The 26,013-nt window shown below is 41.6% G+C and overlaps 1 protein-coding gene across 3 annotated transcripts in view; it reads right to left on the bottom strand.

Annotated features, from left to right (window-relative positions):
• The window catches only part of ankrd11 (ankyrin repeat domain 11), a 124,118-nt gene extending 98,105 nt beyond the window's left edge, over positions 1 to 26,013 (bottom strand). Inside the window, exon 1 of one of the 3 annotated variants that reach the window (XM_074615584.1) lies at positions 25,542 to 26,013. The gene's annotated coding sequence lies outside the window, so the exon portion shown is untranslated. The remainder of the gene's footprint in view (positions 1 to 25,541) is intronic. The other 2 variants (XM_074615576.1, XM_074615593.1) reach the window with 2 other exon arrangements.

Raw genomic sequence — 26,013 nt, 5'->3', positions numbered from 1 at the left:
CTACATGGCAAAATTCTACATTAAAATAATAATTATCCACATTAATGTAAAAAATAGAGCTGCAACGATTAATCGATTAATTGTCGACTATTAAATTAATCGGCTACTATTTTGAAAATCGCTTTATTGGTTTGAGTAATTCTTAAAAAAGAGAAATTCTAAATTTCCTGATTCCAACTTCTTAAATGTGAGTATTTTCTGGCTTCTTTACTCCTCTGACAGTAAACTGAATATCTTTGAGTTGTGGACAAAACAAGACATTTGAGGACGTCATCTTGGGCTTTGGGAAACAGTGGAAACCGCTTGTAGTGATCATGGTTATAGTGAACAACCGCATATATGGATCAAAAAGCTTTGGGCAGAATCATTCCTATACAATCGCCGTTTAAATAATTTGCTTATAGTAATCAAGTAGTCCCCTTACAGTCTTCATTTTGGGACTTTTCATACATGAAACACGTCAACAAATATCTGTTGTGCTCCTGCAGCTGGTACACTGCTGCATGCGAGGCACAAATCTTGTCGGTTAACGGTTAATAATCGGTTAACGAGGGTCGGTTATCAGTTAAGAACATTTTTCAAAATGAGCATCCCTAATTGTAAACCGTCTGCTCTCCGGCTGGATACCTGAGATTGATGCTGCGTGCACATTGATATCGTGACGAGAAAAGGAAAATCATCTCTGAATGAAAAACGAATGTGCACGGGGCAAAGTGGATTGCTAATGCGTTCACGTAAGTGAAACTTTTTCCGATCCTCAAACGGCTCTGCGGCACACATACAGGCACCCGTTTCCCTCCATGTCACTACAGAGTGAAAGAACGAGGAGCTCCGGCAAAGTGGCGCCATTCTGCATGCACGCTTGCGCTGCAAAGCCGGCCAAAGATGGCAATGCCTCACCATTGGTGAGGGAAAAGGCAGAAGAAGCGAGCCAGTAAATAGTGAAGCGGTCCATTTCATTACTTTGTATTCACGTAATAAATATACAAATGTCAATTAGATGGTAATCTGCATGAGAAATGATACACAACAACAAAGATTCAGTTATAATAATCATCCCTTATAGTGATCAATTTGACCCGGACAGACGTGATCACTATAAGCGGTTTCCACAGTAATTGAAATATTTCAAATGAACTTTGATTACTGATGTTAAACAATACTTCTATAGGACTGAGTACCCAAATACCCTAACACAAGAAACCACATATATCGTGATTTTTTAAAATTGTATTTGTCAAAGAAGTTTAAAGTGTTTAATTTCATAGTGACAAACCCCCCCCCCACTGTAAAACGCCGTTATACTATGTGTTAGCCTGGTGGAGGGTACAGCGCCTATAGTAGTATAGTAGTATAGGTTGGCTGTCACTGGAGAGCTCAGTGATGGTTAGTGTGCTATGATGTCGATGATGAACCCACCCCTATATTTAGTTTGAGCACTAAACCAAACAAACAAAAGGAAGCAACAGCAGCTCAATACAACCGCCTGGGTTTGGCCTGCAGTATGTCAAAGCATCAGGTATCGGAGCTTATTGTAATATCTTCACTAATTAGATTCAGTAATCTGCTCTTCTATGCTCAAACACTGGAGGGGAAATCTGACACTGGAGGGTGTGGGGAGACAGCTGGGGGGAGGGGGACAGGGGCCAGGGGGAGGAGAGAGAAAAAGAGATGCACACTACACCTCTCCTCTTCAAAAACATCTACATTATTGATAAAGCCTGGCTTCTGCAGGGAGGGACCACGGCACACACTGATCCTCCATATCTCCAGCATGAGCAACCAACACAGACATTGACAGCTCTATGCGAATCAGTTGATCTAAAGAGCAAACACACTAGTGCGAGATTAAGCATCAGCATAGAAGATGGCAATGAGACGTAATAAAAAGCAAATGCAGAGAGGAGGATGAGCAGGGGTGAAAGAGGGAGCAGGGAAAAAACTGTCTAGATAACAGAGATAAAAAAAGGAGTCTGTCAGATGGGTGGATGGGTGCATACCAGCTGAACAACAAACCAGCTAAATAAAAGCCTGATATTAAATGAAGGCAGAGAAGTGAGGGGAGGAGGAGGAGGAGGGAGGGGATAAGGGCTGCAATGAGAAGGCAGCAGTACTCGTGACACAGTTAGCGACAGCGCTTGTTTGTTCGGCACAGCCATGCCGCGGCAAGCTCAGCTCACTCGCTCAGCTCACTCGCTCAGTTCCCCGTGCTACGAATCTTCTGCTGTTGTCAAGGTAACAAGCTCTCTGGACTGGGAAAAAAAGAAATCTCATCACATTCAAAAGAGGTCTTCAAATGCTGGCCTCAACCTGAAACTTGTATGTGTTCTCAATATACAGCCTGTGCCTTTTAAGCATTCCCAGTACAAAACACAGGGTGTTTTCTCTGATGTAGCTGGAATGAAAACGAAGAATGGCAATAACAACATGGTGGTTGGAACATTCATAGAGCTGCTTCATAAACATTAATCAATTTTCAATTCAATTAATCCAAGGCCTCATCAACAAGACAAAAGCTCAACCAAAAAAGCCTCTTGCCTGCTAAATATAATCCTATGGGACTAGGAGAAACATCCATCCAGTTTATCATCACAGGGATTCATACAAAACAAATAAGGGTATAAATCAAAATACATGCATGTTGTGCTCATATATTATGACCAAGTACAACCGGGGCTGAGAGAAAAGTCTAGCTAATGTGTAGCGTGTTAAAGCTGAAGTAGGCGAGATTAGAGCAAATATGATTAAAAAAAGTTATTTTTATAAAACGGGTGCTATATCATGACAGAAGTACATGAAACAGGTAACCTGAAAAAAATCATGTGCCTCTGTATCCTCCGGTGCTCCTAACGGCATCTGCAAGATTTCACAGACCGGAGGAATACAACCAGTCAAAGCTGATCTGAGGTCTGAGGTCTGAGGTCTGAGGTCTGAGGTCTGAGGTCTGAGGTCTGCGCTGCGCGAAGCTTCGAATACCCTCGAATATTTCTCACCAAAGCTTATAAGCCCAAAAAAATGGTATTCGGGACAGCCCTACTCCGCATTGCTCTCAACATGGCGACAGCTGAGCTGGCGACTCACAGCTAACAATGCTCAGTACAAACAACGGCAACACTGCTACGCTTCTGCAACGGCGGTATTAGCCGGAACTGCTGTATGAGCGCAGTGCAGAGCGGCGGCTGTGAGCTAGCCAATGGGGCATGATCACATGCAAAAACATGCACTAAAAGGCCGCACAACTACAACATACACAACAACACACACACACACACACACACACACAGAGGGACAGTGACTTCATTCTCTGCTCAGGTGGACATTACACCTCTATATCTTTACATAGCTAATAGTTGTTTGCTGCTATATTAATGCTCTGGATATCATATAGAGCACCTTTAACAGTTTCAATCCTAGTTCAAACATAATGTGTCTCAGCAAATATAGTGTGCAGTCTTCTTACAGATTTCTCTTTAGGACCTCTAATTATGGTCATTTTGATAATTTAACCCTCTTTACTGTGTTATCTCCTTGGTGTAGGACAACACAGTAAAAAATGATTGAGATCCCTATTTATTTGAATTTACAGCTCTTTTTCTGCTCTTTCAAATCTTATGATTATATACATTGTGTGTAAACAAGTAGCACTTGCAGCAGTGTTATTATAGCAGCAAAGAACTGCTGCTGCATAGACAAAACAAGAGAAGGCAGAGGGGCAAAGCAAGGAGAGTGGCTTTGTATTTATTATGCAATTAATGTCGACGACTGAACAAACTCTGATGTTAAGTCAAATCAGGTCTGGATTTATCAAGTCACACCAGCTATGAGCTATCAGTTACACCCATTACAACTACCAATTATTTTTAGTGGTGTTAATGTCACATGTGACCATTTCACACACTGAACCTGCAACACTGCTGCCTTCAAATATATGTGTTAGGGCTAAAACACACTCGCCTATAAGATGCACGTCAAAACCGCCTCTTCTATTATTTTCTATATAAACCTACACATCAGTGTCAACAAGGCGTGGGTGGGTTGATGCGGGGGACTTGAAGCCCTGCAACAGAATATGCCACTGTCCTATTTTACAGCATGGACACTGGTTGATGCTCCAGAAAAGCAGCAGTTCTTTTCAGACTCGCTCTCTCCATTTGTACATCCCAGCTACTATGCTGATTTCTTCTCTTGTCAGGTGTTATGGAAAACAACATACCAGGGTAGAAGGGCATTCTTATTCCCCCACACAGGCAGCCTAAATGATGGATCCTTATACACATGAGTTGTCAAAGCATTTTTCCATAGCTTTGGTCCATGATGATTACATATTTTCAGGTAAGCACACGCACTCTGGCTTTTAGTCTTTTTCGCTCCACATCTTTCCATAACACACAGAGCAGAACACATTCACATCATTCAGTTTTGCTGTAGCAAAGTAACGCTACCTGGAAATAGCAAAGATACTCAGGATGTCACGAGAACCAAGACTTGTGACGGTCAGGGCTCGGGACTAACATCGTCCGTTGTCCCGGGTACCATAGAAAATATGTTTGGGATGCAGTAAACTCACCATCGACACATCCAAGGGTCTACACCCACATTACCCTACATTGTCAACAATTAATCTGTGTTGAGATCGGCAGGATGAGAGCTAGCTAACGTTAGCTGTTAGCAGCCGGTAAGCAGCACAGTCCTGCACGGGGATATGTGTTCAGGCTCTATTCAGTAAAAATTAGGGAAATATTAGGCGAAGGTAAATTGTATCGCTATGATGATGCGTTCATACGCTATCTTGTAAAATGTATGTTTTTGGTGAGAAACTTGAATAAATACATTTCTTTGAACAAGTTATTTTCACAGCGGCTGTCAATGAAGATTCTAAATTCAATTATGTATTGAAATAATATAAAAAAAACAGATATTTGAATATGAAAATTAATAGACTGTGGGAAAAAAGCAGCACTACCTCACAAGCACTGAATGTATTGTATGACGGGAGTCACACAACGTCACTTTCATTAATTGAAATGTAACGTTAGGCCAAGCTGATCCAGAAATGATTCAACAACAACCGTAATGATGGAGAGAACTCGGCCACAGAGAGAGTGACACTGTGTCCTAACAGCAAGCGTTACGTTGTGTCAACGGCCAATGGACGATAGACATTTGAATAGTTCGAACCTTTGTGTTTTTTTACAACAAATATTCAAACGTCATTTTTGGCCAATTTTGACAGCCCTACACAGCAATATAAAATAGATATTAGAGAGGGAATTATGACTTATTTAACTTCCTAATAAAAAACAGTATGCAAATGGTAATAAAGGAGTGTATGTTGAAGTACATGCTAGTGTTGTCAAAAATAGTATATTCGATAGAAGTATCGATACTGAATATTTGAACATGTTTCAATACTTATTTTCCACAGTAACAATACAGGGGTATCAGCTGCGCTTTCTGCTCTCTCTTCTCTCTGACAGCAAGTTTACACACGCTGATATTTATTTTTAATAAAAATCTAACATTTTAGGCCTTAATGTTGTATAAATTATTCCCAGTGGTATCAAAAATGGTATAGAATATTGATATATTTCAACGTATTGTATTGAAGTTATACATTTCAGTATTGTTACAACACTAGTACATGGGACTTGGGTTTACTTTTGTGTTTTTTTATCATGGTATTGAATTGGTATCGAGAATCGTGGAACTTCACTGGTATTGGTATCGACTACTAGATTTCTGGTATTGTGACGTCCCTAAAAGATAGAATTCCTTTATTGTTTTTCTGGAATGGACTTGCTTCTCAATTACAAATGGCTTTAGTAACTCGCACCGCTGTTGTAGGCTAGTTTCACTTGGCTAGTTCACAGCAAACAATATTTTCTGCTCGTCTTCTTTAATGGTTGTGTAACAAGAAAACAGCACACATTCTCACTAGTGCTGAGCAGTGTCTAGTGGACGAACCAACTGTATATATTTCTATCCTAATAATTATATTGAATTTTGGGCTAAGGACTGGGATGTGGCGGTTCTTATTTGCCAAAAAGCCAAAATAATGTATAGGCTAGTATGGTAGATTACATTTGAGTAACAGTTTCCGTTAATCATCTTGCAACTAAATATTCAGTGTTTTTAACGTTGGCATTATACAGTTAGTGAAGGCCAGCCAGCCTATTCACTCACACTGTGATTTGATTTTCTATCAAGAAAGCTTGCTCTATCATTCAGCCTCACACCCAATCTGAGCATTTCCACAGTTCTGCCATTTGTCATTTTCTGTTGCTATGGTTGCAGTGAAAGACAGAGCTCTTTGAATATTGGAAATGGAGGAGTAGCAGCACATGGTACATTATCGACAAACACCCGCACATGCTCTAACACCACCGAACACGTCGACTGTGTTGGTTCTGAATGCCTGCGGCCATCCGTTCACCCACACATTTCTCAGCCAGTTAAAAAGTAGCCATTTAATAAATATCTCCAGCTGACACACATCGTCTCCACACACACTAAATCCTGTATTCAGCTACAAAGACAGCTCTCCAGTTCCACGTAGGGATGTAAAACTCAAATTCCTATCAATGCAAATGCTGTGTTCTTCAAAATACAATGTACCTCTTTACAATATGGAGCTAACACACAACCACAGAGATTATCAGACAGTATGGATCCAGAGTGTAGGTGTGATAGCTTGCTGCATGTGCAAGTGTATTCGCATCATGCATGATGCCACTGTCACCTTGACAAGGAGCCATTTCAGACCTCCCTCGTATTCTGCTGGGCTCGACTGTCAACATCCCTCTTCTCACTTTTGACAGGCTTGAGCCACACACAAACACTCCCTGGTTCCTCTCTGAGATTTCTCATTTCAGCCTCATTGGAAAGCTGTCTAAATGCCAGAGCAGGGTGTGCATGAATTAAAGCAGTGTGAAACTACTGCAAAGCACAGAGTGAGGGAATCGCTACGGCAGTCTGTGGTTATGTATGTATATGTTGAAACCCTCTAAAGAGCTGACAATGAATGCTATCTGAGGCAGAGTATACTTGAGCTACTACTGTTAACACTGATTGCTGAGGGCTGTATACCATGAACATACACACACCCACATGGTATGAGTGTTGAGTATGTTATTTTTTTCTCTCACTCCGAGGCGGGTCTGCTGCAGAGGGCTTTCATCTCTCAGATGAAAATCAACTCTTTACACTCTTCTACGGAGGTGTGACTGCAGCCATGTGCACACTAGGGCAGAAAATTACAGATCTCTAGACAGTGGCCATTCAATACAAATGCCTACTAGTATGCATTGTAAATTAAAAAAAGGCAATTTACACAAGGACACCTGATCAGCACTGGTAGTATTATGACACAAGGTGCAGATGGCTTGTGAGTAGACATCTGTCAAAGTTAACGCAAATTTGTTTTAATGGCACTAATTTCTTTAATGCATTAACGCAACTTGCAATTTTAGCTTGTATCGGGAACAATTACAGTTAAGATACTGGTATTGTATGAAACTATTAAACTTAAGGAATCCATTGGTACCCACCATGTCATACTACCTTGTCGCGAAGGAGGTTAAATAACGCTCGAAACTTATGCAAGATTTTGTAAAGGAAAAACTGGCATGGCCATTTTCAAAAGGGGTCCCTTGACCTCTGACCTCAAGATATGTGAATGAAAATGGGTTCTATGGGTACCCACGAGTCTCCCCTTTACAGACATGCCCACTTTATGATAATCACATGCAGTTTTGGGGCAAGTCATAGTCAAGTCAGCACACTGACAGCTGTTGTTGCCTGTTGGGCTGCAGTTTGCCATGTTATGATTTGAGCATATATTTTATGCTAAATGCAGTACCTGTGAAGATTTCTGGATAATATGTGTCATTGTTTTGTGTAGTTAATTGTTTTCCAATAATAAATATATACATACATTTGCATAAAGCAAGTATATTTGCCCATGTCCCATTAAAAAAGAAGAGAGAGATGGAAACCGTAAGCTTTCTTGCTCTCAGCATTAATAAACGAGCTGGACACGTACTGATGTGCAGCACAATTGTAGAAATAGAAGCTATTCAGGAGACAGACAACTGACAGACATCTAAAATGTGCCAGAACACTTAAAAAAATTACAGTTGTAACTTGTGAAATGACCTTTATAGTTACGTGATAAGTAGCCAGCATCTTGCTACAAACAGAAGAATGATCTCAATAAATCTAAATAAATTAAAAGATATCACATCTGCACTGCATTTTGGCCAACACCTTAAGATTAGGCATCAGAAATTACCAGCAGAGAAAAACTGCTTGTGCATATTTACATCTGGGACAACAGAAAAGGCATGGCACATAAATTATCCTCCATTTCTATACACAAAATGCAGCAAACTCAAAGCAGAAAAACACCAAAGCTGCTGCGCATGCATAGTTTACTATGATTTTCGTCAAAGGAGGAAACAAGGCAAACTGTTAGGTCCAACGCCCTTAGCTTCCTGCGAGCAGTGCTTCCTGAGGAACCAGGGCTACTGCATAGAGGTGGAGATGGGGGAGGAGACTGTCAGCGAGTGAGGGGAGAAGGGAGACGAGCATGTGAGGATGCAGTATGCGAGCGTACTGCTGGGCTCGGAGATGTAAAGATGGGAAGGAAAATGTGGCAGAGAGATAGTGACGGCAGAAGTGGAGAGAGAACAGAGGTGTTGGGTGGGAGGAAAGAAAGGACAAGCGGAGAGTTGAGCCAAGTGTGTGAGAGAGCAGCATAACAGTGCACCACAGGGCTGAGTTCAGCAGACGATCTAATCTGTCCAAGAATCACACAGGGTGATATGATGAAATTTAACAGATATGTTGCACTTGAGTACAATGGGCATGTGTGTGTGTTTGTGCAAAACAGCTACGTGGAGGGTGCGTGTATCGCCATAACCACATCTGCATAAATCAACGTGGACGTGCAGGAAAAGTATGCAGGGCTGGCAGGGCAAAGGAAAACTAAAAAGGGACGACTGACCTTACTCCTTTTTATGTTGATGGACCCAAAACCCCAGTGCTCCATCAACCAACCACTCCAAATTTAGCCCCTCATTACTAAATAATTAAATAGGAACAACATTCATAATAGAACAGCTATAGCTTTAAATAGATTTCAATTTTGAACCCTTCTGCAAGGGAACGTTTCTTTTTTAAAATGTTCAACGGTGGTGCCACATGGCCCACAAAAACAGATGTTACCTTACAGATCAAAACCTTGGGACATGTAATGAGGTATGAACCAAAACATAGCCTCTGACAAATATGGTGTGAAATGAAATGCTTAAGGCAAATTATGTGCACATTTAAAGCTTACTCCTCCTGTGTTTTTCTAAGACAATTTAATGGTGGTGCTCTAGTATCCAAGACTTGAGAGCTGTCTACAAAAAAGAGGCCACTTTAATAAAGGAAGCACCAGTCCACACCAATGTGGAATAGGGTTGGGTGCCGAAGACGGTACTCTTAAAAGGAACCGAATGAATTACGTCTGTACTACCAAGTACTGATTCGCGTTAAAGCAATCGGTGCCAAATCTCGGTACCTGAGAGCGCATCTGGGTGAGAGTATGAGCCGCACTAGAGTCACACTTATCTGCCCCAGGTAGAGAGAGAGAGAGAGTGAGTCACAGTGAGTGGCGAGCCGAAAGCAGCTGAGCAAGAACTAAAAGTAGCGGCTTGACATAATGAGAATAGCCCACCTTTAGCAAGCCTGAGCCGAAGTTGTGGCTAACTTCAAGGCTAACCCCTTCAGTAAACAGACTGTGGCAAGCAAGACACAGGAACCTGTCTTGGGGAGTCGTAGCATTTAGTCGACCACATATCGACACTCGCTAACGTTAATCACACAATCTACGCACTACGAGTTATTCCTTAAAGGAGTTTGCTACTTGAATAACACATTTTAGTTTAAAAAACATTTTAAAAATATATAATTCCCCAATGCCTTCGCCCAGCAGGCTTGCAATACACTGACAGAAACCATGAAAGTATCACAAAAGGTACCAGGTACTAAAGGTACCGGTACCGCAGCGGTGAACCCAAATGTGCACCCTAATGTGGAAGACTTCTCAAAAAGTCGGAGCTCTAAAGAAATAAGAAATACTACCTCACAGCTAGGAAAATTGTATTCACAATAAAAAAAAAAAAATTTTATTTTTGCGCCGTGCGCACCGGCTGTAACCGCTCCGTCCTCTGCACTGCGATTGTCTCAAGTCTACTAGGGGCGTAAAGTGGAGGCGCCAATGGCTCCCACCGGCTATCATCTGATGATGATTTTGCTTTTTATTGTTAGCTTGTAAACTGGCTACTTGTGAAACAATCCAGTCATACACGTCGTCTCTCAACTCCAACTCGAGTCTCACATCTGAAGTTGCTAATCGGACTGTAAACAATGAGCAGCACACGGAAAAGGAAGTCTTGGCCCAGATATCCGCAGGCTACACCGGAACCCCAGAAATATATGGTGCCTTCAAATGAAACTTGTGAGCTCAAGTTTACAACATGGGAAGTCGTGTACACAATATGCTTGGCGTTCAAGTGGTTAAGTTGAGAGAACAACGCTGCTAAGCAACGGCAATATTCACTTTACTGTCGGCGTCTAGAAGCTACAGAGGCTAACAATTTAGCAAGCTAGCAAGTGGGTAACATAATGCAGTAAATGCAAAGGCATAATGACAGGAAAAAGATGAGGCTGTTGAGAATAACATTTTCCTCAGACATACTGTATTACAAAATTACAAAGAAAAACAATATATTATATTATTATTATATATATTCACTTATTATGCATCGAAAAATTTACTTCCATGGCCTCCACCATTTCTGACCAAATCAACAGACACGCCACAACTCGTGAACTCAGAGCTTTCAGAAACTTTCCACTTACGTGGTCATGAATACCACAAGAGGGGGGCGTTCATATGGACTCTTCTTGTGAACACTGTAAGCCACATTTTATCTGTCCTCAGACCGATAGCCAACGGGTTCCAAGATTGCATTTTGCCATGATGACACACACAGACTCAGAATGTGACAACAATACCACCGTCAATGTCGTGGCTGGTAACAAGTATACACAATTTATAGCACATGTGCTAAAACATACAAAAACACTACTATGATCCTATAACTGCTAACTTTTTTTCTAAGAAAACTGTACATTAAACAGACTATGCAGCGATTGTGGGTGAGAACTGGCTTTGCATAAGTAATGAGGAGGAATAAAAGACTGTCCTACATCCACGCCAGAGATTACACTGCTGGCTGCTGTTTCTATAAAAAGACTCACTGCAGGGAGTATGAGTGACACAGGCACACACGCAACCATACACACGCACACACACACACGCACACACACACACACACACACACACACACAGATGGGCACAAAAACAAGGCAGTGTATTTATAGGGAAGAAGGTTCTAGTATCAAAAGAACTTTAAAGATCAGTGTCTGGTTAACTCTAGTCAACCAATCACAGATCTGTGACTATTCCAAGCCTTGGCAGACAAACAGTGAAATGCTGGAAAGATTAGTGGTAGCTCTAGGCCAACTTAATGGCCTGTATGTCTTCTATGTTTCCTGTTCTCCTATTTTCCACTTCTCGTTTAGACTGCTTCCTTTCTGGGCAAAACAAATAACTCAACGAGGTGATTTCACAATGTGGATGTACAAGCCTCGACACAAGGGCCAAACACATACTGGCCTGTAGCTTTAAGAAGTGCTCTGGGCTGCCACATATTCAGGAGGGAAAGTCCCTGTGCAGGCTGACTGAAGATGATGTGATTTTCCACTCCCTGCTGACTGCTCTGGTTAAACACACTAGCTAATTCCTGTCCCTGCACCAAGAAGAGAGTCAAGACATGCTATCTTCACCTTCTCTGGGTCTAAGTAAGAATATTCTAGACAATATTATATTAAAAAGTTATTCATGGCTGCAATTTAGGATTATTTTCATTTATTCTGTTTACCATTTTCTTAGATTAAATGACCAATTGCTTATATCAGAAAATAAAAAAACAGGACAAGATACAGCAAAATAGAAAATAAGAAGAGTGGTTGAGCTAAAATTGGCAGCATCTTATGTGTTGCCATTTTGCTTGCTATGTCATTTCTTCAGATTATCTACTAGCTTCCAGCTTTTCAACGATCAAGTGAAGTGATAATCACAAGGTACAGATGTTTTTGTTGACAAATCTTTAAGTTTATGTTGTCAGAAGACTTTGTTAGCATGAAATAGTGTTTCTATCACAGGTCTAAATGCAGCAGTGGCCCAGAAATTATTATCAGTCTTAGTTGACAGGTAGCATACCTGCAATCAAAACAAAGATATGAACATACTAGCATGGTATCACTTTCTATAATCCAATAGAAAATAAGTAATATCATAGATTCAAAGGTGAGTTGCTGTTTTCCAATTACTATAAAAATTAAAGGCAGTGTTGACGATGTTATCCAGTATACACTATTTGTTACATTGGTTGAAATGGTCTTTACACCCCAACAGCGATGCATTACTTATGAGCTCTGAAAAAGGACCAGAAATGAGCCGTCATCTGTAGCTGCTGTAATCCTGTATAAACGTCTACCATTCACTGCCTCGCAGTCCGCTTGGAAATAACCAAGCAGATGCCTCCCTGCCTCCCTGCTCGTACACTACCCTTGGTGTGCACAAGCCTGAACTCAAAGCGCGTCGCCGCCGCACGTTTACTGGAGAATGGAAGAGAAAACTCAGCCAAAGGTAGCACTGCCGCGGTTACTTGTCATGAGGTGGTGTTGTTGAGTTGAGGTCCTCTCTCCGCTCTGTGTCTGTGAAGTAGTTCCTGAGGCGATGCTACTTTCAAGTTATGCGAGCTTTCCAACATTGTCGACCCTATCTTTAAGTAAGAAGCAATTTCCCTACAATACACGCATGCTTTGATATTTTAACTGGCAGTCTTATAGTGTGAGTACTCGAACAAAATGTCACTCCAGCAAACATCAAAACAAAAGCTTCACTGAACAGGAGACGTCCTGCGATGAAACAACTTCTAGTTGGTGCCCAGTCTAACATTAGCTTGGTGCTTAGGTCAGCAGGCAAAATGCAAGGGGATTCGCCGGTGTGGGCATTTTGCTACAGGTACCAGTAAAAAGAAGAAAAATGAGCCAGTAATTCCAGTTAAAGTGATAGACCCAATAGTTTAGAGATGTATCAAAAGCCAAGATACTGCACAGCTGTGCATAATACTGTGAGACAATATTTTAATATTTTGAAGAGTGTTCTACCTGTAATGTAGCTTGCACATATTTAACCAGCCAACACAGTATTTTTTGCTAGATGATGCTGTGTTGTGGCCAGTTTTTTTCTGTCCGTTTCTTGCTGCAGCTGCGGTACCAACGCAGAGGCCTCATTGAAATGACTGACGGCCGTGGTTTTTGATACAGTGCTACTGTCGGTCTGAACATGGCTTTAGCACATTCCCCAAAAATGCCTCTAAATCACCATCACATGCACACCTCTGAGGACATCCAAGTTATCCTAGAAAGTTGAACTTAGAAAAATGACACACTGGCCTCATTTGTCTGAACTACAGTTTGCATCTGAAGCCTCTAATGAGTTACAGAACAGGTTTCTTCTACCAGCCAATAGCACAATATGACCTCCATTACAGTGAGCCAGGAACAAGAGCTTGAAACTCCACAACCCATACAGGCTTTATAGATAAGCCTTGATAAAGAATTCACACAAGTAAATCATCTGTCTGAAGGCAATTACCCACAAAATATGAAGAAGGCAAAGTACAAAAAGCAGCATCAACAATAGGTGTAACGGTAGAGAGCTGTTAAAAAGGACAGTGGGATGAATCACAACCTCTTTATAGCCTCCAGCCTGGCTGTAAAGACAGAAAAGAGCTGAGTGGGGAAAATGCATGTACTGGTCAAAAAGGGTGCTTAGATCTTTTGTGTTGTGTATACTGCCCCACAGCATGCTGGGAGGAAAACAAAGTATGGCTGCATGTATTGGTGAGCAGGGGCATGGGCCCCGACTGACGGACCTCATCTCTTTGGTATTTAGGTATGCCTTTGCTTTTCATTCACATCCCACCCGCACAGGCGCAGAGGCCCATCTCCCCACAGCCCTCCCCTCCCCCTTCCTGTTGTTGCATTTCAATGTAAATGGCTGGATGAATGGCTGCAGCTGGCCCATCAAAAGGCCAGCCCCGCTGAAGGGCCTTGGTGATTGAGATTCAGCAAGGCCACACCACCTCTACCCTCCCCCACCCAACAACACTTTGTCCTAACACCCTTACCCCCTGTCTCAGCTTATAGCTCATGCCCAACATGAAGAGGACGGCATGACACAAGAGGGCTCAAAAGAAAACTAATAAAGTCGTTTGCCTCGGAGCACAACAGTAGTCAGGGATGAAGCAATTTCTCAAAGTGGCAATAAATCCCAGACATATTTTATTTATCTCAGGGTGACAAAGGTTGGTTATTGACAGGACACAAGATCCTGTTCCATCTCTACTGTGATGGGGAACAGTAAACACAAAACTACTTTCACATTATATCGCATTTACCATCAATTTAACATCATTCTATGGTCAAGATGTCGTGGGAAAAATGTCAGTCATGGCAATTTGACTGCTTAATAGGGATGCTAATTTTGAAAAATGTCCTTAACCGATAACCAACCATCGTTAACCGATTATTAACCGTTAACCGACAAGATTTGTGCCTCGCATGCAGCGGTGTGCAAGCTGCAGTGCATGAGCCCAACAGACAACTGAGTCCCCAGTTCACCCGTCCAGGAGCGTTAACTTAGCAGCCACAGTGTTGCGTGTAGTCTTGCGGACATTCAGCCACTTTCCCAGAAAAAGTCTCCACCGCGCATTTAGTTTAGTTTAGCAGGTTGTCAGCTGTGTGTCTGCCCGGCATAACTTTAGCGAGTGTCCGACAAACAGTGTGTGTATTTGTGCTACGTTAGCATCTCTAGCATTGCTGGTGGCTTCATGCTCGCCGGCGGCACACACATAGTCTTGTCAGCGTGGCAAAACTTTAACGAGTGTCCGACAGACCGTGTGTGTGTGTGGCGGTGAGTGTGAGGTTGTTGGTGGCGTTATAGCTGTGAACGTAGGTGTAGCAGTGTGTGTACACCTTATTTGTCGGTGAATAAATGCTACGAAACTACAACTCCTCCACTCCGACTCAATGAGTCCTAAAAAACAGAAATGAGTTAGCATTTTAACACTTCCAGTTCCCTCGTCTTGAAGTCAATGTTTTTTTTGGCTAGAAGCCTGAAAAAAGGTCTGTGGTTAACACAAGTGTATGCGTTTTGATCTATGATATAAAATACATCAGTAAATACCCAACTCGTGAATTTTGAAGTGTTAACGTGTCTTAAAAAAAGGGGATTGCTATCAAGTGGCTAAATGAGACTACTTAACGTCATTACACCGAACACTAGTCCGCCTATAGCTGAGTGGTGGTGTTGTGAAGTTTAGAAGCTTTTTACTTCTGGCTATTTCTTTTACGCTTCAAATATCATAGAAGTGGTATTCATTTTGCTGAACAAAATGTAGTATAAAAAAAAGTATCATAAACGTTTGTTTGCCACAGAACTTATTTTCTGCAATAATCCAAAATTCAATGGAAAAATCCATTGGCTTTTTGTCGAGGGAACCAGTGCGATGCTAACTTCCAGGTTGGCCAACAAAGATACGTCATCCCTGGAGCACTCTATAAATACCTGCAGCTTTTCACCTAACAAGTTCACCTTGTTAAACCAACCTGACAAACAACGGTCAAAGTGTCCCAACATAGATTCAGACCGGCTTCTTACCTCAATAATAACCAACTAACCTAATATATGATTCTGCCAGCAAGAATTTGAATGGCCCCTTCACAATAAAGGCCTTTCTGGCTCTAGCAACGAAAGCCAGGTTCAGTATGTGATGAGCTAGCATTAACAGAAAAATAACATCAGAAAAGATCCAACTCATTCTCAGACTTATCACCGTGCTGTGTACACTATGTTCTGTTTTACAACAGAGCTTATTAGGAGGTTTTAAAAAACACGTGCGAGCCACCTAAGCTTTAGATAGGCATGGAAAACCCTTTAAAAAGGGCCTTAAGACTGAGGGAGTCCAGGCAAGCAAGCCTGTCTTGTCTTTTTCCCCGTGTGTCAGCAACAGCCTGAACAGACCAGAACAGCCGAGCCCAGAGGAACACATCACACAGACTGTCTCTGCCATCAGCTCCCAGCCCTGGCCGACTAACCTCACAACATTTCCAATGCCACGTATGGAGATAATACATCATCCCATGCAGCCTCCTGCTCAGCAGCACATCCAATCAAAAAACCAACTGTTGTGTCCAGATTTGCACCACCCCTAATTCATGCCTGCTCAGACGGAGACACATAGCCGTTTGCCGAGTAGCGTTACCTACTCAGGTACTACTACTACTCTCAGTGTGGAAAACATGCACACATGTGAAGGTGCTGCTTATAGCCAAGACTTACCTATTATCACTCTTCCTTCACCCATCTGGAATTTCAACAGTAGCATGTCTATGATAAATATGTTAACTAATAAAAGAGAAGGTGTTGGTATAAGGGAACAAATCAAAATCAGCAATTAATAATTTCAATTGTTGAGTTCACAGTGTGAAACAACTTCAAACTTAAACTTCAGAATGATGTTTGCTGAGCAAGCAAGCAACAAGACACAGGAAATGGCTTGGGTCTTGAGGAGTTATAGCATTTATTCACCGACAGTCTAAACTATACTCACACTGCACTAATATGTTCACAGCTATAGCGTTACTACGGACATGATACTCTCCGTCCGTCACACACACACACTCACTCTCTCGATCGTACACTGACGCGCGCTAGCGTTAAGCACACAACCTACGTACGAGTTATTCCATAAAGAAGTTTGCTACTTGTATAACACATTTTAGTTTAAAAAACATCGTAAAAATACATGATTCCCCGATGCTTCGGCCCGGTGGGGAGTCAACTTAGGGCCAGCGGGCTGCCGGGCTTGTAATATACTGGCAGAAACCCTGCTTTAAATTTTACAAGATTACATCTGAACACATCATGATAACGTCAAAATGTACCTTTGCCTAATATTCAGTTTTCCTGAGTAGAGCTTGAACACATCATAATGTAACTCAATGTAGTCTCTATTGACGTTAGCTCCATTATTTAGCCAAGCGAATAGAGCTGCCCACCGGCTGCTAAAAGCTAACAACGCGAGCAACCACATATGCAGCTCCTGACCAGTGAACGAGGTGGGACTAATACACTGCTGTACAACCCCCCGCATGTGGTTGTTCACATGCACAAGAGTGTTTAACTACAGGTGTGTAGTACTAGTTCGTCACTGTGATAAAACAAACAGCAGGCTGTATTTGCCCGGTTGAAAGCCGGCGGACCGTCACTGTGAAAATACAAACAGTATGTGTTGTTTATGGGACGTAGAGTCGGACTCTACTCGACCCACGAGGTTCTGGGCATGGAGCAGCCACTAAACCTACGTGCTTTAGACACTAGCGTAGATAACTAGTTTCTTTTAAGCCATCTCAACATGGTTGTTTAAAGCGCATGTGTGATTTTATCAAAATATTGATATTTGGCGCCAGTGTATGATAATGTATTGCAAGAGGAAGTAATACAATATATTCCCGTATCAATATTTTGTCCCACCCCTATTCACAAATATTGATTGAACTCTTCTAGGCCATGGAAATAAAATATTAGAATTCCTAATTGAGGCAGTGTTCCCCTTTAATCTTATCACGGGATTTTGAATACTTTAAATCAATACGGCAAACTGGCTAAGTTGCTCGTCAGCTCATGTTAAAATGTATTTATTCCAGAATGGCAAAACATCAAACTCAGTAGCCTGCTTCTGTGTGACGTTTTGAAATGTTCTGCATACCTGAAATTGTGATTAAGCATATCAGTAAGTTTCCCTTAAAAACAAGAGCAGAAAATATTCCTTTTCCAAGCTTCGATCAGAGAGATCAAAAGCCAAGTCTGTAAAAAGCACATTTCTGGAGACGCAGCAGCATGCCAGAATAGAGATCCGCTCCCTTTGATGTGTAAGAGACTCAGGGAAGAGAAAATATTATCAAGAGCGCTGCAGCAGAGGGCTGGGAAGCAGGCACAACCTAACACAAGTTAAAGACGCCATCAACCACCAGGACCTCCTAAACCCCAAAATGAGGCTCCACAGTCCCTGAGGGAAACAGCAGGATTGGGGCCCGCCATTTTGTTCCATTTCGCTTGGAGGATAGAGGAGGGGGCAAAGGACTAGGCTGAATTTCAAAGGGCTTCAGATGCCATTTGAGTATCCGCAGAGATTGTGCTGGTAGAACAGCAGCTATAAAAGATTTACACAACTCAAACAGGGAGGAAGAGAGGGGAGTGAGGGAGAAACAGAGACAGAGAGAGAAAAAGAAAGGCAGAGACAGACAAAGAGAGGCAAGAAACAGGAGTAGCCATGCTTGTTTACCTAAAAGGACCACACTCAGCATGAGAGGGGGAGGGGAGAGCCTGTATGGACAGAGGGCAGGCAGAGTGGCTGCTGGAGCTGCAGCTAAAGGCTTCTTTCCCTCTTACAACCAGCACAACTAGAATTATTCTTCGAATTAGACCTCAAGATGAAGGTTTCTCTGCAATATTCAAGTAAGAAATTGCAAAATGTGCTCAGTACTACGTCAGCCACCAATGCACCGTGCATTATTATATAACAGCTCTTACAAAATGCAAAGTTTTGTGGCTCTGTAATGTTTGCATCTTTTCTGTAAACAATTAGAGACTCTAACAAGACCAACAGTATTTACTTAAAATATTACGTCAAGTAATGGAGCAAAGCTAAATGTGCTTTTTAAGCATATTCACAACTGTGTACAAACAGACGCACAGAGAAACCCAATCGTAACATTGGATGGAGAGATGATATGGACAGAAGGAGACATGGTGTTAAAACTGGACAAACTAGGCCCATATTATTTATACAAGACACAGTGTTCCACTCTGCCGCGGCGCATCAGTGTTCATGTGTTTTTAGCTGAGCTAAACCAGATAATATTTGGTTAAAACAGATCGGTGATGCTGTTTTGCCCTCATTGTTCTCCGGGATGTTTGCTGGTAGTGATTTTATGTTGAGTGAGCACTGTACCAGACTCTGTTTAAAAAATTGCCTTTTAAATGCTACATGGCTATGTCAACACGCCAGTCATAATTTTGTTTTAATGAAATTGAAATCTGGGCATTTTCTTCTGGTGTTCTCCACTGCTGTTTTGGAAGAAGGAAATAACTCTGAAACCAAATATCTTTGGTAACCACAACTTCTTACTTACATAAAACAAAAATCAAAAACAAACCGTTGAAAGTTACATTTGTTTCAATTTGAGTGCCTCTATAAATAAACTAAGGCTGACCCGAATGTTTCGAGCTTCGACCGTTTATGAAGTACAGTATGTAATAATAATGTATAAATCCCAAAATAGCCCATGAAATTAGGAATAATCTCACGTCATTATTCATTACTCATATTCAACATGAATTATTATTAGTTATTCTCAGACAGATATCGCTGTTTGTTGTGCGTAGAAGTGCGTACAGTAGTGCGTCAGCGGCGCTGATGAGATGGAGACACACAGAAGAACATGTCAGCCTGTTACGCTGCGCAAAGCTTCGAATACTACTCACTGAAGCATCGAAGCCCAAAAAATGGTATTGGGGAGAGCCCTAAAATAAACCATTTTTCTCTGACATCTTCTGCCAGGTCACACTACACAACTTTAGTCCTGATTTGCCAATCACCAACAGTTTTTGGAGCCCCAGATCAGCGGCAAATCAGCGTCGGCGCAGCTCTCGTAAATCAGCGCTTGAGCGCTATGTGTGAACAGTTCAAAGAAAGAGCCGATTTAGCATGTTAGATATCTGGACCTGTCTGGGAGTCCGTTGAGGAACTACAGCCAATGAGAGAGCAAGACATGGCTTCAGGGGAAACCTGTGTGCCATGTGTTGCATTTGCAACACGGACTATAGTTGTTGTTGCAACTAGGGCATTGGATGTTTGCATTAATAAACACAACACATAACACAGTGACTGATCTACATGGGAAATAGTAAAGACGTATGTGAACACTTGTGCCAACGACATCATCAACAAGCATGACTATGCCCGTGTCACTTCTCGTGTGTGTGTGTTTTCGCGACAAAATATAGTTTGGAGACCTCATCTGGGATTTCTCCCAGCGAAAGATGTTATAGTGTGTGACCCCCTTTAACTGGTCAGTTATGTAGTGTGAAAACCACAACGACTTCAAGACTCACGATTACAAGACAGCAAGTTGTGTAGTGTGAACAGTACAGCGATCTGACAACTTTGAAAGTCGAGTAGTGTGAACTTGGCTTTAGTAGCCATCTTTGTTCTCAAGATGAACAATAGCTGGAGGCTCAGGTAAAAGAGCAATAATTCACACAAAGGCACCTGCCATTAAAAACAAAGAAAGGAAGTGGTGGGACACATACAAAGGGATGGTATCGAGACCCGGTACTAAATTGGTACGAAGTCTGACAAGCTCCTGGAAAAATGGTGCTGCTATCAGTATTTATGTGACGTTCGTTCTACCTTACCGGCAGCTGGCTTTTTCAAATTCCCCTAATATTGACAAAGCTATTTCCCCCCTGATAATGATACATTGGCAATTCCTTGTTATAGGCTAACATCTGTATCCTCACTGCGCTGCATTTTTATATGCTATGATAATGTCATCACATCTCTGGCTACATCCAGGTGATGTGTCACTCCCTCTTCCTCTCTTTGCAGTTCTCGCCGCCTCATACAACTGAAGTTACATCCAGTAACTACTGTTACTAACGGCAGAACGGACATCGAGAGCTGCAGCTAGCTATAGCTGCATCAGAGCCAAAGTAGCGCACTTTTCAATGAATTTATTTTATCAGCTAAAAAACAACAATTATTTGTTTAATTTTCAGAGAGGCAACATCTTCAACATGAATATAACCATAATTACAACCATATAACATCAAACACCAGTTTAATACTACAATATGTCAAAAAACATTATGGGGTACCCAGTCAAAAGACCACCTGTTGGTCCCGGGGACTCATTACAATGGAACACAATCAACATCACTGCAGTACTATCAATAACAGTATTGATAAGTATCGGTATCGATAAGCGGTACCAGTATCGATATCGGTATCAATTAAATCCTAACAATACCCATCCCTAATTGCCAGGCTGGCTACAAACAATCAGCTTTTGGTTGCCAAGGATGACAGATTGGGTGTCATATATTAATCACTTTTAACTGGACAATAATGGTCTTGCATAAATTATAAGCCACATTTCACTGACAAATGTTACTAAGAAAAAAGAAGAAGAATGTGGTTTAGTATCACTGAAAAGACAAAATAAAACAGTAACTGATTTGATAACTTTGCTGTGTCATTGAATTACAATAGGCAGAAAAATGACCTACAAGTCATTCTGTAACTTGACTGTGGTCATTTATGAGGATATAAACTGTGCTGCTTGCTATAAAGTTAATATGCAGAGTCATATTCTGAAGAATGATATCTACTCTGCAACTACTGCAGTGCTCTCTGCATCAGATTTTTTTATTTTTTTTAAATCTGCCCTCTCTTGTTTATCATCCCATCCCTGATATGCTTTTCATGTTTTGATACCATTTGTACCTTCATTCTGGTCCAACAGTATCAACAATAATTGTGTACAGTTGTTATTCAATGATTCTGACAGGTTATCATTGGCCACAATGATCATCTGGTTGTCCTGTGCAACTGTTACTGTCGAGCCACCCAAACACAGCAATCAAGAGCGTCCTGTTCTCTTGCTTTCACTGTTGTGTTTTTGCCATAATGCGAGGGCTCAGTTGAGTTTGTCTTCAACTCAGCCTTTTAGTCAGTCCAAAAAATATGTGGTAGACTAAGAATGAGAGGCAACAAAAATCTTTAAAAAAGGGTCTTAAGATCGAGGAGGAAAAACAGAACAATCTGGCATGTTTACGACAACACTTCGATCGCAGCATCGTCGCAATCAGCTGATGTGCAAACCCAAAGGTTGACCATCTGTGGTGTGGTGCAAACGGGTCAGCAAATCTCCTGCATCTGCATAAAGGCCCTGACATACCAAGCCGACGGCCGTCAAACAGTTTGGGGTCGTCGGTGAGCGTCCGTCGGCCTAGTTTTTGCGGTGTGTCCCGCATAGTCAGCTCTAGTCTAGAGTTTTTTTGGCTGATTCAGCATGTTGAAGTGAGAGAAATCACTCGGATTGGCTGTTCAGCTTAAACAAATCAGTGCACGAGAAGAGAAACAGAAGTGAGGAAAGCAAACCAACAAGTAAAGTCAAGAGGAAAAACACAGAAGGCTCTTCTCATTTTTCATCTTTCATCTTCATCTCATCTGATCATTCCAACACACAAATATATTCACAGCGACATGGCCATCTGGAATGAAGCTAAGTGGTGAGAGAGAGTGGTTTGAGAATGGTCAGCAAACACCACTTTATTTCATGTTCGTATCGTAACAACGGCTTGTATGTCCGTGGTCCGCGGTCCTCCGGTTTCCCTTTTTGAATGACATATACAGGCTACCGCTGCCTGCTGGTGTGGAGAGTTATTTCATTTCACGCAGGCGCAGAACGTACGTGATAGTTGGCTGTCGGCGGTAGTCTTTGCAGTATGTTCGAGTGCAACTTTTTGGCCAAGACAAAGGCGACAACTGGTTACCTTCGACCATTAAAACAACCATTGATGGAGTCTGAAGAGTCGTAAGACACAAGAGCCACTGTTAATAGGCAGCAGAAGTGCAGAAACATAGAAATGTTGCCTTCCACTCTATTACACAAAACTTGTAACCCCGAGCTACAATCAAAGCTCGTGATCTTTCTGACCGCAGCAGAACTCCATTTCCTGTTGCAAGCAGAGGGCATGGTTTGATTCTCTGGTACTACTTATAGGAACAGGGGCAAAATCTAGCCATCACTAATGGGAACCTGATGGGATGCACAGCTCAAGAGCGCCAAGCAGTGAGGCAATTAGCCACGCTTATATCTTGACTTAAAACTCAAAAATATCTCAATTAGACTCCTGTTTATCATTATTGGTAGATGGAATAAATGTGCTGCAATAATCAGCATGACGTTTCATTATTTCGGATTTAGATGAAACACCGCTGCTAAGCAACGGCAATATTGACGTTACTGTCAGCGTCTAGAAGCCACAGAGGCTAACAATTTAACAAGCTAGCAAGTGAGTAACATAATGCAGGATATGCAAAGGCATAATGATAGAGGAAAGAGATGAGGCCGTTGGGAATATCAACATTTTCATCGGACATATTACAAATTTACAAAGAAAAACCATATACGACTAAAATTACAATATACTAATTTATTATGCACCGAAAAAATTAACGTCCATGGCCTACGCCATTTCTGACAACGTCAACAAATACGTCACAACTCGTGAACTCTGAGCTTTCAGAAACTTTACACTTACGAGGTTGTGAATACCACAAGAGGGGGGCGTTCATATGGACTCTTCTCGTGAACCCGGTAAACACAACCCCATTTGAAGGCACCATTAATAATCTAAATAGAATTCAAGTTCCAAAAGAAAACAATAAAGAAAAGGCATACAAGTGCCCACGACATAACAGAACTGTGAAGAATGTGTGTACTATATATAATGTCAAAAAACTCTACTATCAAATAGATGTGACGTGTTAAAGATAAACTTCAGTTTCAATGAGACTGTCATTATGTGCGTGTCATTCTTGCATTCACAATGTAAACACATCCGTGATACATGGTGTTGTATTTGAGATCACATTTGTTAATTCCGCAAAAACACCTTGTTTATATTTAAATCCCACACATCCTAATCTTCATGTATAGCAGAACAGGGCATGTGATACCATTTGAGGCTTTAACTCTATAGCACAGAGAAATAGGACCTACGCAAGCTCAAGGGACACAGAGATATGCATCACTGCCTCTGCAGTGTAGTCAACATGAACGCCCCAACAAGCTAAAACACTCAGTATCTTGGTGGAAAACACCACCAGCGGCACTGCAGTGTTTTCCTCAGCATTGGTACTGCACCAAAGTGGAGAGCTTCTCCTCCATATTCCATTTCCTCTACAGCTCATCTCAAATCCCACCATGTTGTGCCCCTCCTTGGCATGTTATTTAACACAGAAAAAACACTCTCACTGAACTAACTTAGGTAATTGTGACAGTTATCCATCCACACAGCACTCTACTAACTATAGACACTTCATGATAAATCCAAATAGCCTGTGGGGATTCCAAAACACTGCTCTTTAAATAGTCCTAGAAAGCACACACATTTTCTTCATGAGTTGTAGTTCAGACAACCTAATTCAATGTTTTCCTTTACAGACAGGCTTATAACATATCCATTTTTGCTTTAGTGCTGGAACAGGCCAGCAAATGGACAAGACATAGTGCTTCATGACTGGAATGTATGACGCTGTGTGTGTGCACACACTTAACTGGAAAAGCAGGAAAACTGGTATTGCTTTAGGTCAATTGCCAGCTACTACCATTACCATTTGTCATTGTGACAAGCAAAAAATAGGTTAACATTTGGATGTTGTTATTATTATTGCACTCCCCATGAGAAATGCAACTATATTTGTTGTCTGGGATATTTACAAGTGCCCCTCAGTGCTAATCCTGAGAGTACGCAACAAATATAAGCCTAACATTACTCTCAAACTTACTGTGCGTGGCCAGTGGAAGTAAATTGCTTCCAAGACAAGCCTTCCAAAAACACATGCTCAAGACTGATCTGACCATGTGTTAGTACGCATTCACACATACCTGCATGGCATGGTATCAATGTATGCAGCACTAGTTGCAAAACATTAGTTTAATTATAAAATATCAACCACACTGCAGTGCCAGACCAATCACACCACGTGTGCCACACTAATTACCACAGCTGAATTAAATTAGATACATAAAATACACGAAATGAATGCCTTTTTTGATCTGTCCATGTGTTAGTATGCATGGTATCAATGTGTGCAGCACTAGTTGCAAAACAATACAGTTTAATTATAAAATATCAACACACTGCAGTGCCAGTCCCATCACACCACGTGTGCCACGCTATTTACCACAGCTGAATTAAATATAAATGATAAAATACACTTAATTAATGCCTTTTTTTATAAGATTATCAGCATTGTAACACAGCATAACCATAGAAAGGCTGCATTCAAGAAGCAGAGCACTATTTGTGTAATTCCAGTGAAAACACAGTTACATATAATACATGAAGCACATACTAAATGCTTGAATATCATAAAGTAAATTAAGCTATTGCAAGTTGACCCTTTTGTCGACAACAACCCGAGTTAACCACGGGGTCAGTTTGTTGTTGTTAACGTGTTAGCTTATGTAGGACAAGTACAACACAAAATGTGTCTTACCTCTGTCTGAATGTCCACAGATTCAATAGATATGTGAATGTTTAATGCTTTAGTCTGCGCCGCGGTGTTTTCGGCCGATGCTGGATGGTCCCATTTGTTGCCGTTGGTTTAGTAACGACTAACCCGGAGACATCCGCATAAACTGAAGACGACCATCGCAGCTCAGAAAGCAGCTCACTGGAATCGAGGTAAAAAAGGACTAAAATATCCACGAAGACTCGTCTACAGCGTCGCTATTTCATCGTCACCGCAAACTACCAACCTTCAACACTCCTCTTGTGAAACGGTAAGCTTGCTTTGGGTGAACGTAAACCATCAAAAGATCATATTTTGTGTCGGTTTTAATCCTCTCCGCCAGCCTCATTCGAGCGGTTTTAGAGCGGCCTTTGACTTCACTGTGTGTTGGACGCTAGAGACGGAAACGCTGAGAGGATGAAACGAGCGTCCTGATTGGCTGGTGGCGCACAGGCTG

This window comes from Sebastes fasciatus, chromosome 2 (genome assembly GCF_043250625.1).
Source record: "Sebastes fasciatus isolate fSebFas1 chromosome 2, fSebFas1.pri, whole genome shotgun sequence".
In the NCBI taxonomy this organism is placed as follows: domain Eukaryota; kingdom Metazoa; phylum Chordata; class Actinopteri; order Perciformes; family Sebastidae; genus Sebastes; species Sebastes fasciatus.
Note: the sequence above shows the minus strand (reverse complement) of the source record. Positions and strands in the feature narration are given on the sequence as shown.